This window comes from Mesocricetus auratus, unplaced genomic scaffold (assembly GCF_017639785.1).
Source record: "Mesocricetus auratus isolate SY011 unplaced genomic scaffold, BCM_Maur_2.0 Super-Scaffold_100019, whole genome shotgun sequence".
Taxonomy (NCBI): domain Eukaryota; kingdom Metazoa; phylum Chordata; class Mammalia; order Rodentia; family Cricetidae; genus Mesocricetus; species Mesocricetus auratus.
Genome location: NW_024429200.1, coordinates 32,233,532 through 32,246,947, shown reverse-complemented (window position 1 = coordinate 32,246,947; position 13,416 = coordinate 32,233,532).

The following is a 13,416-nucleotide window of genomic DNA, read 5'->3' as shown; positions in this document are numbered from 1 at the left end:
TATCTTCTCAACTCTCTTTCAATTCTGCAGATGCTTAGAACTAAAATATCCCTCTAAACCAACTGAGCCTTGCAATCTTTCTGGGCCAAAACATACAAAACATACAAAACACTTTTCTGAAGATATCTTAAGGGAAAAGTGTGTGTGGGGGTTGGGTAAGCTCATAGAAAAGTCAACTATCTCCTTGAAAATTAGCATCTCAGGAGTCCAGAAAGAAGTATATGGGGGGGTACTTCAAACCACAAGCCCAGGCTTCCTGTAATAGTTTAAAAAGCATTCATGAAAGAATACAGTAAAAGATTAGTGTTGAGATGTGTGGGAACCTCACTGACCAGAATCTTATTAGAGTAATGTGTCTGGCTTTATGCTTTATATTGAAAAGATGAGATGTCTGAAAGGAAGAACAAGGAAATAATGAAGAGAGTAGGAAATATAATCCACTAAAAGTGTTAAAGGCTATGGATCAAATTGTTTGGTCAAGAAAAGTTTGAGTTTAGTGGTAGTTGTGATGGCAGAGTCAAGTCCAGGACCCCAGGAGCACATTTCCCTTCTAGATGTCTCTGAGGGGAGGACGGGCTGAGGCTTCGCTTTGGCATTCACTTCTACACACTGAAGAGACTTAGGCAAACATCTTAGAAAGACAAATTTTCTTATCTTACTCTAGAAATTTTCAGCATTTGCGTTTAGGAAATGCAATTTAGGAAAATCAGGGAGAAGGAGAAATGAAGGGGAGACAGAGAGGGAAAGGAGGGAAGGAAGCAAAGAGTAAGGAGGATGGAGGGCCAAGGGACCAGTAGAGAAGGATAGTGTGATGGTTTGGATGAGAATGGCCCCCATAGACTCGTATATTTGCATGTTTAGCTCCAGTAAATAAACTGTCTGAAGAGGACTAGGAGGTGTGAGCTTGTGGGAGGAAATGTGTTACTAGGTATGGGCTTTGAGGTTTCAACAGCCCACACCTGATGCACTGTCTTTCTTCCTGCCTGCTTCCTGTGGATCAGGATGTAAAACTCAGCTCCTTTCCAGTATCATGTCTACCTGTGTGTCACCATGTTCTCCACCATGATGATTATCAACTAACCCTGTGAAAGTGCAAGCAAGCCCCTAATAAAATGCTATCTTTTATAAGAGTTGCCTTGGTCATGATGTCTCTTCACAGCAATAGGACAGTGACTAAGACAGAGAGAAGCACAGTGGAGAAGAGGAGAGAAGGGGAGAGGACATAATATATAAACAGCTCATTTAATCTCTGTCAGTTTATCTGAATTTTGTTTGTGGGAAGAAACGAAGAGTCATTCATTAACTGGGTTCTTGTTTCCCTTCTCTAACTGACATTACCCCTTCTCTCTCCTATATGAACCCACAAGGTATATCTGTGTGCAGATATGTATGTGACTGAGATATTCTTTTGAACATGATGATTCTTTGTTGTGTGCTTGGCTTATGAGAAGAAGAGACATTAAATGGTTGAAGATAGACTGGAAGTCTATCACTGAAATGATGCTTGAAGTGAAAGCTGAATGATGCAGAGTGAATAAAAAGGTAAGAAGTGGGAAACAGTGGCAATAATGTACCATGCAAAGAAAGAACGATTATTGGAGTAGATCAATAGGAAGTAAATAGGTAGGTGCATGCTTAGACTTTCAGTGTGTACTTAGAAAAGATAGTTCATCCTTCAGGCTGTATAAATGCAAAATGATGTTTTAAAGGAAAGGAAGTCTTGCAATTCTGAAATGAGATGAATACCTCATTAAATTGGAATTGATGAACAACTAGATTTAAGTCACACCAATTCTTGGCTTGAAGTTTTAGGCCCAGTAGGAATAAGAATCTCTTAGTGATACAGTTATTGCTGGATATTTACAGGCAGGTTCTGTCCATTTGCAATAGCCTGAATCTAAGGCACAGCTAAGAGTAGAAATAAAATAAGTAAATGAAAACCAAGGCAAACAGCTTTATTCCCTGCTGCTACATAGTTGGAGGTGGGTCACATGACCAAAGCTGGAAATTAAGCTCACATGGGAAGAATCTCCCCCCCCAACTTCATGCCCCCCTCCTTAAATCAATAACCAACTGTATTAGTTATTTTCTATTGCTGAGATAAAACACCATGACAAAGGCAACATATTTGGGAACAAATCTATGGGGCACTGTGATAAATCTAGGTATTTATAAAATGTAAAAATGCAAGGGCATTTAGCAAAATAACAGCAGGGGATGGCCAGTTTCTTATGACTCCATTTCTTTTACTCTATGTTGCATAATTACATTTGAAGAATTTTCAGTTACCCCACCTTTAGCAGTGATTGTTTCAAATGAAATATTCAGTGACAAGTTAGCAGGTTAAATTTATATAAAAAATGGCGGTGAGGGGAAGTCAGATGGGCGAGTCCTGAGTTGTTTACAAAAAAGAAGATGATTGGTTGCCTAGATCAAAGCAGATGAGGTCATTGCATGAACAGTTCTTGTTCACTAGGTAAAGTGCCTAGGCAAGTGACAGGCTGACCTTTAAAACCATTGGCTGACTGTTTTCCTGCTCTGCAGTATTGACTAGACTCCCTGCTGTGTCTGATTGTCTCCAGGACCCTGGAAGGCTGGGAACAGGTGAGCAGCACACTTACTCTTCCTAAGACCCAGCTCAACCTTCTATGGTTGGGCTAAGACCCTGCATCTCAAGGTTTCAGAGCTTGAGTTAGGAAGAGACATTTTCATCTCTGATGTGAACACTGAATGTGTGAACATGGAGTTGACAGAAGCCATGATTTATAACCTCATTGAGATTCTATTTTGAGAAGCTGAAGCAATCTAAAAGAAACTATCACTCAAGAATTTAAACAGAAATTTCAAATGATCCAGGATCTTAACTCTCAGGTATAGATTGCCAAAGAATTGTAACAGGGACTGAAACAAATTCTCATATATCAATGTCCACAGTAATATAGTTCACAATTGCCCTGGAGTGTAAGTAGCACAATGAATATCAATACAGTCAAATGATGAACTTTAATAATATGGAATGCAGCTCTGACACAGACAGAGAACTGTCAAAATACTATGCTAGGACAGATGTCTCATGATTTTATTTTTTATGAGGTGCCTAGAATACACACATTTATGGAAACAAAAACAGAATAGTAATGATTGGAAATGGGAGAAGGAAGATAGGGTGTTGTTAGTAGTAACCAGCTTCCTGCTCAGGATGATGGGAAAGGATGGAGGTGGTCAGTTGGGAAGGTTTACAGTATTGTGAACACAGGATAGGTCACTGAATTGCATACCAAAATGACTCAAATTGGGAGCATTATGTTATTCAAATATCACAACCAAATGACTCTTTCCCTCACCCCTTTTCATTCTATCTATCTATCTATCTATCTATCTATCTATCTATCTATCTATCTATCTATAGTTAGTCACTCTACAAGACAGCCCTGGATGTCTTGGAACTCACTGTGTAGATCAAGCTGGCAGTGAACTCACAGAGGTCTGTTCTACGTACCTCTGCCTCCCAAGTGTCCCACCACATCTGGCTCCCCATTCTTTCTTGCAGCATCTGTAGAAAGTCTAGTCCTATTCATCTGTCCTCATCTTTGTTCCTCTCTTACCTTTTCTGTGTTTCAGAATTTACAGAGCTTTCTACATTGGCTGGTTTAGGCTGGATTTCTATTACTCAAAAATATTGGGGTTTTTTTAGTCAGCTCTGGTGGCACAGGCTTGTAACCTGGCTATCTGGGAAGCTGGGGTAGAAGGGTTGCAAGTTCAAGGCTTTCCTGAGTTAGACAGTGTATTCAAGGTCCCCAGAGCAACTTAGAGAGAGCCCTTACTACCAAAGAAACTCTTTTAAAGGAACTGGGGATAGAACATTTGCCTACCACACACTAAGTTTGGGGTTCAATTCTAGTGACCATTGTTGGAGCCAGAGGGGTCAAGGACACCAGGAGAATGCGGCCCACAGAATCAGCTAAGCAGGGCTTGTAGGGGCTCACAGAGACTGAAGCAGCAGTCATAGAGCCTCCCTGGGTCTGCACTAGGACCTCTGAATACATGCTGCGGTTGTTTAGCTTGGGGTTTTTGTAGGACTCCTTACAGTGGGAATGGGGGTGTCTCTGAACCGTGTGCCTGCTTTTCTTTCTACTGGGTTGCCGTGGACAGTCTTGATATAAGGGTTTATGCCTAGTCTTATTTCATCTTGTTATGCTATGTTCAGTTGATCTCACTGGGAGGCCTGCCCTTTTCTAAAGGGAACTGGAGAAGGAGTGGATCTGGGGCAGAGACGAGGTAGGGGTGTTGGGAGGGGGAAGGGTAGGGAGGCTGCAAAAGAGATATATTGTATATAAGAAGAATAAAGGGAAGAAAAGGAATCTAGACTCTTTTTGTAGTGCTGGCAACTAGATCTATAGAGTTCTAATACAATCCTAAAGAAAAATTTCACATGATTTATATAGACCCATTCTGTGTGTTCCTGGCTGTGCTTGAGTGCATGGGTACATTAGACTGGGACCGTCATCTTTTCAGTATTTACTTTCCTACTACAGATTAAAGGCAAAGCCTCTGCCATTGCTTCTAGACATAATCCCTACTGCAATATTCCATTGCTTCCCATGAGGTGACCCCTCTATACAACACAAAGAACTAATGAAGTTTTCTCCTAGTCCCACATACTCACTGCATGAATGTAAAGAATTTCTCAGAAATATAGGTTCCCGATGGCTCAACATTTGTCTTGGTTTTAGCATAGTTTCCTACTTAGAATGCTGGCCCACATGATTGGCCCCCAATCTGTCAAGTTCTGCTTATTATAAGCAGCCACTAATGCCAGAATCAACTTAGTTTTAAGCCTATAAAGCCCCGAATAAAAGGCTGACATTTTGTTAATCCATCAATCCCATCTATTGAGCCACATCCTTCAAAGAGCTCTAAGAATTAGCAGAGGTTTGAGTCACTCATAATTTATTTTCATTGTTGTTATGTCCTTAACATGAGTACTTCCATCTCTCATGTAAGAGGAGATGATTTAGGATACAAACTAAGTGAAGACTTGACAGGAAAAAAAGCTATCTATTTAAAATCACTTTCTCTGTCCATCCTGGGAGGAGGAACAACAGTTTTCAAACCTGCCAACCTTTCAAGATGTTAACCATTTAGGAGCCAAATAGCCTTTACTGGATGTCGGGGGTTTTAGTTTTAGTGTTTATTTGGCTTATGTGTGTGTTTATAAAACCTTTTTTTTAGGACCACAAACTAACTAGAAGGGTTTGCTTGGGGTATTGTTGCCTTATACTGTGTACTGGCTGGTTTTGTGTATTAACTTGAATCATCAGAGAAAAAGGAACCTGAATTGAGGAGCTGCCTCAATGAGATCCAGCTGTAAGGCGCCTTCTTTTAGTGATCAGTGGGGATGGGCCCCTCCCATTGTAAGTGGTACCATCCTGGGCTGTTGGTCCTGGGTTCTAGAAGAAGATGGGCTGAGCAAACCATGGGAAGAAAGCAAGTAAGCAGCAACCCACCATAGCCTCTCCATTAGCTCCTGCCTCCAGGATCCTGTGCTGCTAGAGTTCCTGTCCCGACTTCCTTCAACATGAGCACAAATAAAAAGTGTAAGCCAAATAAACCCTTTCCTCCGCAACTTGGTTTTCGGTCATAGTGTTTTTTCACAGCAATGGAAACCCTAACTAAGACAGCATTAGCTCCAGTGTGATTGTCCAGACTCCTCTACAGTTCCCTGGTTACTTGGTGGGGGTTGGGAGGTGAGGGTGCTGAGGAAAACAAGCCCAAAGTATAGCAATATCTTCTCTTATCCTTAGAAGATTTGCAAAACATGGTTCTTTAAAAAATCAACATGTTGTGCTGTTTAATGAAGTTGGTGTTGGACTGTTGTGCGAGACTACAAGCATAGTTTTGATTCTGTGTTTTAATTTTGAAATGTAATTGTCACACCTAGCAGACTGTAAATTCTATGAAAAACAGTCATACTGCATTGCTTAGACAATAATGACAAGGTAGAAGGTCTGAGCATGTTCAGCACACATTGTTTTGTCTGAATATTTTTTGATCTCTAGTTGGTTGATTATATGGATAAGGAATAATGAGTATGAATGTCTAACTGTGCTCTACAAGTGAGAGGTTCAAATCATATAAAATTATAAGTTTGGTAGTTAAGGTGATTAAGTATTAGTCATTTTATAATGTTTATGCTGTTTCATCTAGCAGCAAGTTTTTCTAAAAGTTCAGTTGTTTTTCCAGTATGAAAAATGACCTTGGCTTCTGCATACCAGGCTTGTTATTGTGACAGAACAGTATATTTATTATTCCTTGGAATTTCTTTACTGGTGGGGGAAACTGGTGCATCATATAGTATTTATCAAAAGTCATTTCAGTTTATGCTAACACTTTATGCTAATTCTTGGAGGAGGGAGCCTGGTTGACAGAGGAACCAGACTGGTGATTAGAGGGATGGACTTTTGGTCCCTCTCCTAACCTTAGGGGAGGGGAGGAGTGCAGGAGGCTGGCCTAATCACCAACTATCAGTGATTCTCTCACTCATGGAACCTTTAGATTCCTACATGAAGGGGCCTAGAGAACCTGCTGGAGGTGTTGGGAGGCTAGAGCACCCTGTGAGGACCTGAGAGAGACCTCTATGGGTCCCAACTACCCTACGTTGTTTTTTGCTTTGTGCCACAGTAAGTTATCCAATCTGGTTTGTAAGCTCAGTCAACAAGGCACATATGGTCAGCCTCTGAACTGGAGGAGGTTTGTGAGACTGAGCCTCTGACTTGAAACTTCTACTGGAAACTACATATAGAAAATATCCAAATTGAAAGAAATTGAAACATAGTCATTACAACACCTACTCAACTCATGGAACACGGAAAAGTCCTGCTGGTGCCTACATAAAGCTTTCACGCCTATGTAGTAGTGTCTTTGGTACAGGAAGGAACTCTGCAAGCTACCAAAAGAGAAACTGAGAACACCAACCCAAATGCAAATCCTTTGACTTACAACCCTTTGATCTCCTGCCTGCAAGAGATGTAGTACAATGTTGTCACAAAGCTTGTGGGAGTAACCAGCCTATATCTGATTTGACTTCAGGCCCACTCTATAAGATGGAACCCAAACCTGTCATTACTTGGGCGACCAAGAACCTGAGACTAGGTAGCTCAGGGACCTAGGCTAAAGACAAATACTACTGTTCTACTAAAAGAATATAGTGATAAAATGATTCCTGATGACCTTCTGCTATACTCATCCATTTCTCGTTGAGCCTTCATTAGGGAAACTGTCTCCTGCAGCAGATGGGAACAAATACAGAGCCCACAGTCAGATAATATGCAGAGTGTGAGAGACCTTGGAACACTCAGCCCTAAATGTGATGTTTCCATGAAATCTTTCCTCGCAGGACTCAGGGAATCCTGAATACAAGGAGACAGAGAGAGCATAAGAGCCAGAAGGGATGGAGGACTCCAGGAAACAAGGCCCTGTAAATCAACACGAGCAAAGCTCATATGAACTCACAGAGATCGAGGCAGCATGCACAGGGGCTTCACTGGTCTGAACCTGATGGGGTCCTAGAGTTGAAAGAAGGATGAACATATGCTCACACCTTTAACCCAGAAGCTATCTGCAATTAATACCCCTTGCAAATGAAAATTCAGTTTCCTTTAAGGGAGTTTCACTGGGGAAATAAAGCACTCTTAAGTGTAGTTAGCATTCCTTGCCAAAAAAGAAAATGAACTCAATGGCATCTCAATGTCATGTTGGAGCTGTTTTATACATTTTATATGATTTTTATTTTATTTATATGTGATTTATTTATTTCTTCTCTCTTCTTGTCCTATAGGTCCTTTGGGCATATATTATGGCTTCCAGCTTAGTGTCTTTATGGTAATGGTAATCAACCTTCCTAATGCTGCAACCCTTCAACACATGTCGTGGCAACCCTAACCAAAAAATTATTCTTATTGCTACTTCATAACTGTAATTTTTCTACTGTTATAAATTGTAATGTAAATATCTGATATTTGACATGCAACTCCAAAGAGTTTGTTTCCCATAGGATGAGAATCACTGCTTTACAGGCTTCCTGAATGTGCAAGAAAGTTTGTCTCTGCTCTATGTCTGTCTCTAACACCTTTTGTTAGGCTCTTTTCCTTCTGTTTGCTTGTTTTGTCCTATTCCAATGCGCTAGTTTTTGTTTTATCGTGTCATGTCATATATTATATTAGTTATTATCACATAGAAGCCTGTTTGTTTTCTAATGAGAAACAAGAGGGGGTAAATCTAGGTGGAAGGTGGAGAGGAACAGGAAGGAGTAGAGGGAGGGGAAACTGTAATCAGGATATGGTATATGAGAAAAAAATCAATTTTAATAATTTAACACAAAGGAAGAGTCTTTGGGTCATGGAAAGAAGGCTCAGTGGTTAAGAGCACTTACTGCTCTTGCAGAGTACCTGAATGTAGTTCCCAGAGCCCTCATAGCAGCTTATAACCTTCTGTAACTCCAATTGCAAGGGATCTCATGCATCCTTCTAGCATCTGTGGGCACCTGGCATACATGTGAAACACATACACACATGCAGGCAAAATATTAATACATAAAAAATAAAATATTACAGAACAAAAAGACAAAGTCAGAGCACTGGTTGTTGTCAAGGAAATACACACACACACACACACACACACACACACACACTCACAGAGAGAACAAAGATACATGTCAGAGATTTGGTTGCTGGGTCATGTGATTATGGATGCTGTGAAGCTCCAGCCTACTGTGTGCTAGCTAAAATCCCAGGAAAGCCAATGGCATTTTTAATTAAAAGGCTGGAGAGTCAGAAAAACAAATATGGTGCTGATCCTAGTTATATTACACAAGAGGAACAGCAGCCCAGCAGGAGCACTTTACTGCCATGAAGTGAATTCCAAATAGCAGTCAGTCATTATCTAGTCAGGACAAGGCTATATCAGCCCGAGGTTGGAGAGCAGATGGCAAGATGCCTTTAATAGGCTTGCTGTCTACATTTCCAAAGTTCGTAACAATGAGAGTGTAATATATTTGAAATAAAACTCATATTAAGTGGAAACAGGAGATTTTTGAAGATTGTACTATGCAAATTATTAAGTAGTTAAGTAGTTTAGCAGCTAGCTTACAATGAACCTACAATTAAGATTTACCACCATAAATTTATCAGTCAATCATGATATAGCTTTTGCATGCAGTATGAATGCACTAGAGATTAATTTGGAAATCCATGAGTAATTTCAGAGATGATTACAGGTTGCAACACGTTGTAAGCTGTCACTTGCCATTGTTAAAGGGGTTGGTTCCTGATTCAACATTTTGAGAGTTCTGGGGTAAAATGTACTTTTAGAGTACTTATTAAGATATTAAAGCTGGATTTGGATATGGCTGGACTGGGGTAGTATAATTATATATAACTTTTAAGAAAGCTTTGCTTAAAGACAAACATGGTATGTACTCACTCATATATGGATTCTAGATATGGATCAGGATAGTGCCAGTCTGCACTTCCACAGATAGAGAGTCTGGGAAACAGGAAAGAACCTAAAAGATATGCATATATGCATAGTACCCAAGAGAAGAGGATGGAGACAAGATCCTCTGATGGGGAACACGGCGAGGGGTGGGGGGGAGTGGGACCTGGGAAGAATAGAGGGGGTAAAGAGGAAGGGAGTTGGTCATGGGGGAACAGGAAATTGAGGGGGTGGGGGTAGAATAGGGGGAAGAGGGAATCATAGGATCGAAGACAGATCAGGCACCAGAGTGACCTCGAGTGATCTAAAGGTATAACATCAATTGGCAAGCTAAGCAATAGTGGAGGGACCACCTCGAATGCCCATTCCTGATAATGAACTTGATGTCTATAACCATCCAGGAGCCTTCATCCTGTGACTGATGGAAGCAGAGGCAAACACACAACTAAGCACTGAACTGAACCCAAGGAACCCAGTGACAGAGAGAGAGGAGTGATGAGCAAATTGGCAAAGAATGGGCTGGCAAAACCAGCAGAGACAGCTGATCTGAACAGGGGAGTGCTCTTGGACCCCAGACCGACAGTGGGGAGGCCAGCATGGGACTGATCTGGACCCCCCAAATGTGAGTGTCAGTGAGAAGGCCTGGGCAACCTATGGGGCCCTGAGCTGTGGATCAGTGTCTATCCCTGGTATACAAACTGTCTTCATGTGCCTATAGCACAAAGAGAGATGCTCTCTCAGCCTGGACTCTTAGGGGAGTGCCTTGACCCTACCAAGAGTAAAATGACAGACTCTAATCCTATGTGGAAGGATTTGGCAATAGGGTGGGAGGGAGGGGGAGGGGGGTGCGGGAGGAGGGGAGGGAGAGGGAACTGGGATTGACATGTAAAACAAGCTATTTAAAATTAAAATAAAAAATGATAAAAAAGTATGTTGAGACTGTATAAAATTTATGCAACCTGAGGACAGAATCAGTGGTGCCTCCACACTTATAATAATGTGACTTACAGTAGCAATTAAAGTAGTTTCCATATGTAAATCCAGTGAAAGAAAGAAGAAAATTATACCACACAAGTGTAGATTACAATTTGTCTTTGTAGTTAATTTTAAAAATTCTGTACATTCTGTTGATGATCTACACCTTGATATCTAGGTCAATAATCAGGAACAGAGATGCTGAAATTTGTATTTACTTGAATTTTTGAAAATAACAGATTAAAATGGATTATCACATAAAAAAAGAAAGCTTTGCTTAAGGAATATTTAATAAGGCCCCCCTTAAATTTTTCTTTCAAGGTATCTGGCATATTATATCCTTTCCTTTGCTTGACTCTTGAGAAGTTCTTTCTGGTAGAAAGTTTTAAGTTATTAAAAGCACCAAATTGATACTAATAAGGGCTAGATTTGAATTCTGAGTTCAGCTATATAAAATTAAGTTTATTTTTTGAAAATTTCATAAATGGATACAATGTATTTTGGTCATATGTAAGGCACACTCTTTCAATACCCACTAGGCTCTCTAACATCTGTCTCCCAACTTTACATTCATTTTATAAAATAACCCACTGAGTCTGATTACTGTTGCTCATATCTGCACGATTATGGGGTTTATCTCTTGGGAGGTCATCATTGCTCACACTCCCAAGAAAAAGTGACTCTTCCCTCTTCCTTCTCTGGTAGCCATTGATTATCAATGGCTCCTCAGCACTTCCCTGATGAAGACTTAAAGCAACATATATCTTTGTATATAAGCATACATACTTAGAATGAAATTTGCAACCATAGCCATTTAGCAATACTAGAATAGTAGTTTCTTCCCTAGGGCATATGACCTTCCAAGTCATGTGTGCTTACCAGACTTACAGGATTAAGCATGAATTCCCTCCCATAGAATAGACCTCAAATCCAATCAGAAAGAAGGTGGCTACTGCCCATGACAGTCATGCTACTATTGCACCAACAAGCACATCTTCTGTACTTAACATTCTACAACTGTAAGAAAGATGGCAGGTCAGGTGACAAGTATGCAAATCTTCTGGCTCAAATTTTTATAATTCTATAAGCTGAGGAAAAATGCCAGATAATATTATAAAGACAATCTGAGTAAGAAACATACAACAGAAATATTTTATGATTCCCTTTCTAAAATTTACTATTTACAGTTACAAATGATGGAATGTCTGCTGACTAATTTAGTCTACTTGGCATTATCAAAAGATGTTAGGAAACTCAAAGAACCTTCTCTGAGAAAGGAGTCTGAAGAATAGACTCTGAAAAGGAATATTAGCTAGAAAGAGCATCCATCTATAGTGATGTTTTGATCACTAGGCTACTAGACAACTCAGAGCATCCAACTCTGAAGATGGTGATAACCATATTCTCATTGCTACCTGCCACAAAGCGCTGGTCAAACCTGGTCCAAGCTTATATAAGTCGCATCCCAACACCACCAAAGGTCTTTGAGTACTTATGCTTCATGTCTTGCCAAATGATAGCTTTCTCTACACTTAGTCCTTAGTGTCCCTCTCATCTGCATCCAAGCTGTAAGTAGTTTCATTTAATTATTGTATACCAAGTTATATACACAACACTTACTGTAAGATGCTGGGGAAATGTTTTTGCTTTCCCTCGAGAAAGTAAACATCAAAACAAAGAAAGGATAGTCAAAGATATTGAGCAGAGAACATGTACCCAGAAATATTATTTATGAAAAACAAACCTAGTACATACCATAGTAAAAGACATTTCTGGAAGATGCTCAGTCTCCCTTACCAGAATTATACTGAAATAGATGTGCTTTAGGTTGGGAAGATCCTATATATACATCGTATGGGATGTCTTGAGGATGCGACCCATATCAAAACACAACATTTATATGTAAACTATTTACCTTATTTCCATAGTCTAGAGGTAATTATACATAATACTTAAAATATTTCATGTATAAAGGAAACTTTTTGTACATTGAGCCATTAGAAAGCACAGCACAGATATCCCTTCTTCAGCCATGCCTGTGGGCTGTCTGTGACTATTAACACCACAATTGTTGACTGAATTTATATGCTAAAGAAAAGCGACCATTTTCTTATATACACCTACCAATATGTACTGAAGAATAAAATCATGTTTTCCTCTCTCTCAATATGATCAAAATATATTGTAAGAATAAAATTATTTTAAAAAACAAGAAAATGCACCCCATATTGTCTGGTAGACAAGCCTGGTTTATGATTGATGGGGGAGGATTTAACCCACTAGGGTGTTGCTACTCCTATGCATGTGCTCTCGGATGGTATAAGAAAGCAGGGAGAACACACTAGTGAGCAGTACTCCTCTCGGGCCCACGCTTCAGTTGCTACATCCAGGATTCTGCCTTGAGTTCCTTTTCTGGTTTCCTACCATGATGGACTGTGACCTGAGAGATGTAAGCTAGAATAAACTCTTCCTCCACATTGTAAAACGTGATACCAAAACGAAAAGTGATGGCACTGATGCAATGAAAAAGAAATCATGTGTTCGGGACAATGAAAATGTCATAGTGTTGTGTCCAGAATCCCTGCATCACTTATCAAAACAGCAGTGAATGAGAAGCAACTCCATCCTTTGGCATTCCACTAGGGGTGTAATGTGAATGAATGGTCACTACAGGACCTTTGTTTGGTAAATGAGAAGCATCAGGATCAGTTAAGGAAGCAGAAAGTGGGTTTTCTACAGGCAAGGATGCATTTGACTTAATGTTTTTAAAAATGCTTCTCCAGTTGTTTAGCAATAGTCATTACCTTAGAAGATGATTTTGTAAACCCAGATTATTTTTGTTCTGTTATGAATTCATACATGTTGTCTCCACAGTGGTAATACCTCTTCATTATCACTTTGATTTGTAACTATTTCAGTTATTTCAGCACAGGTTAATAAATGAGCAAC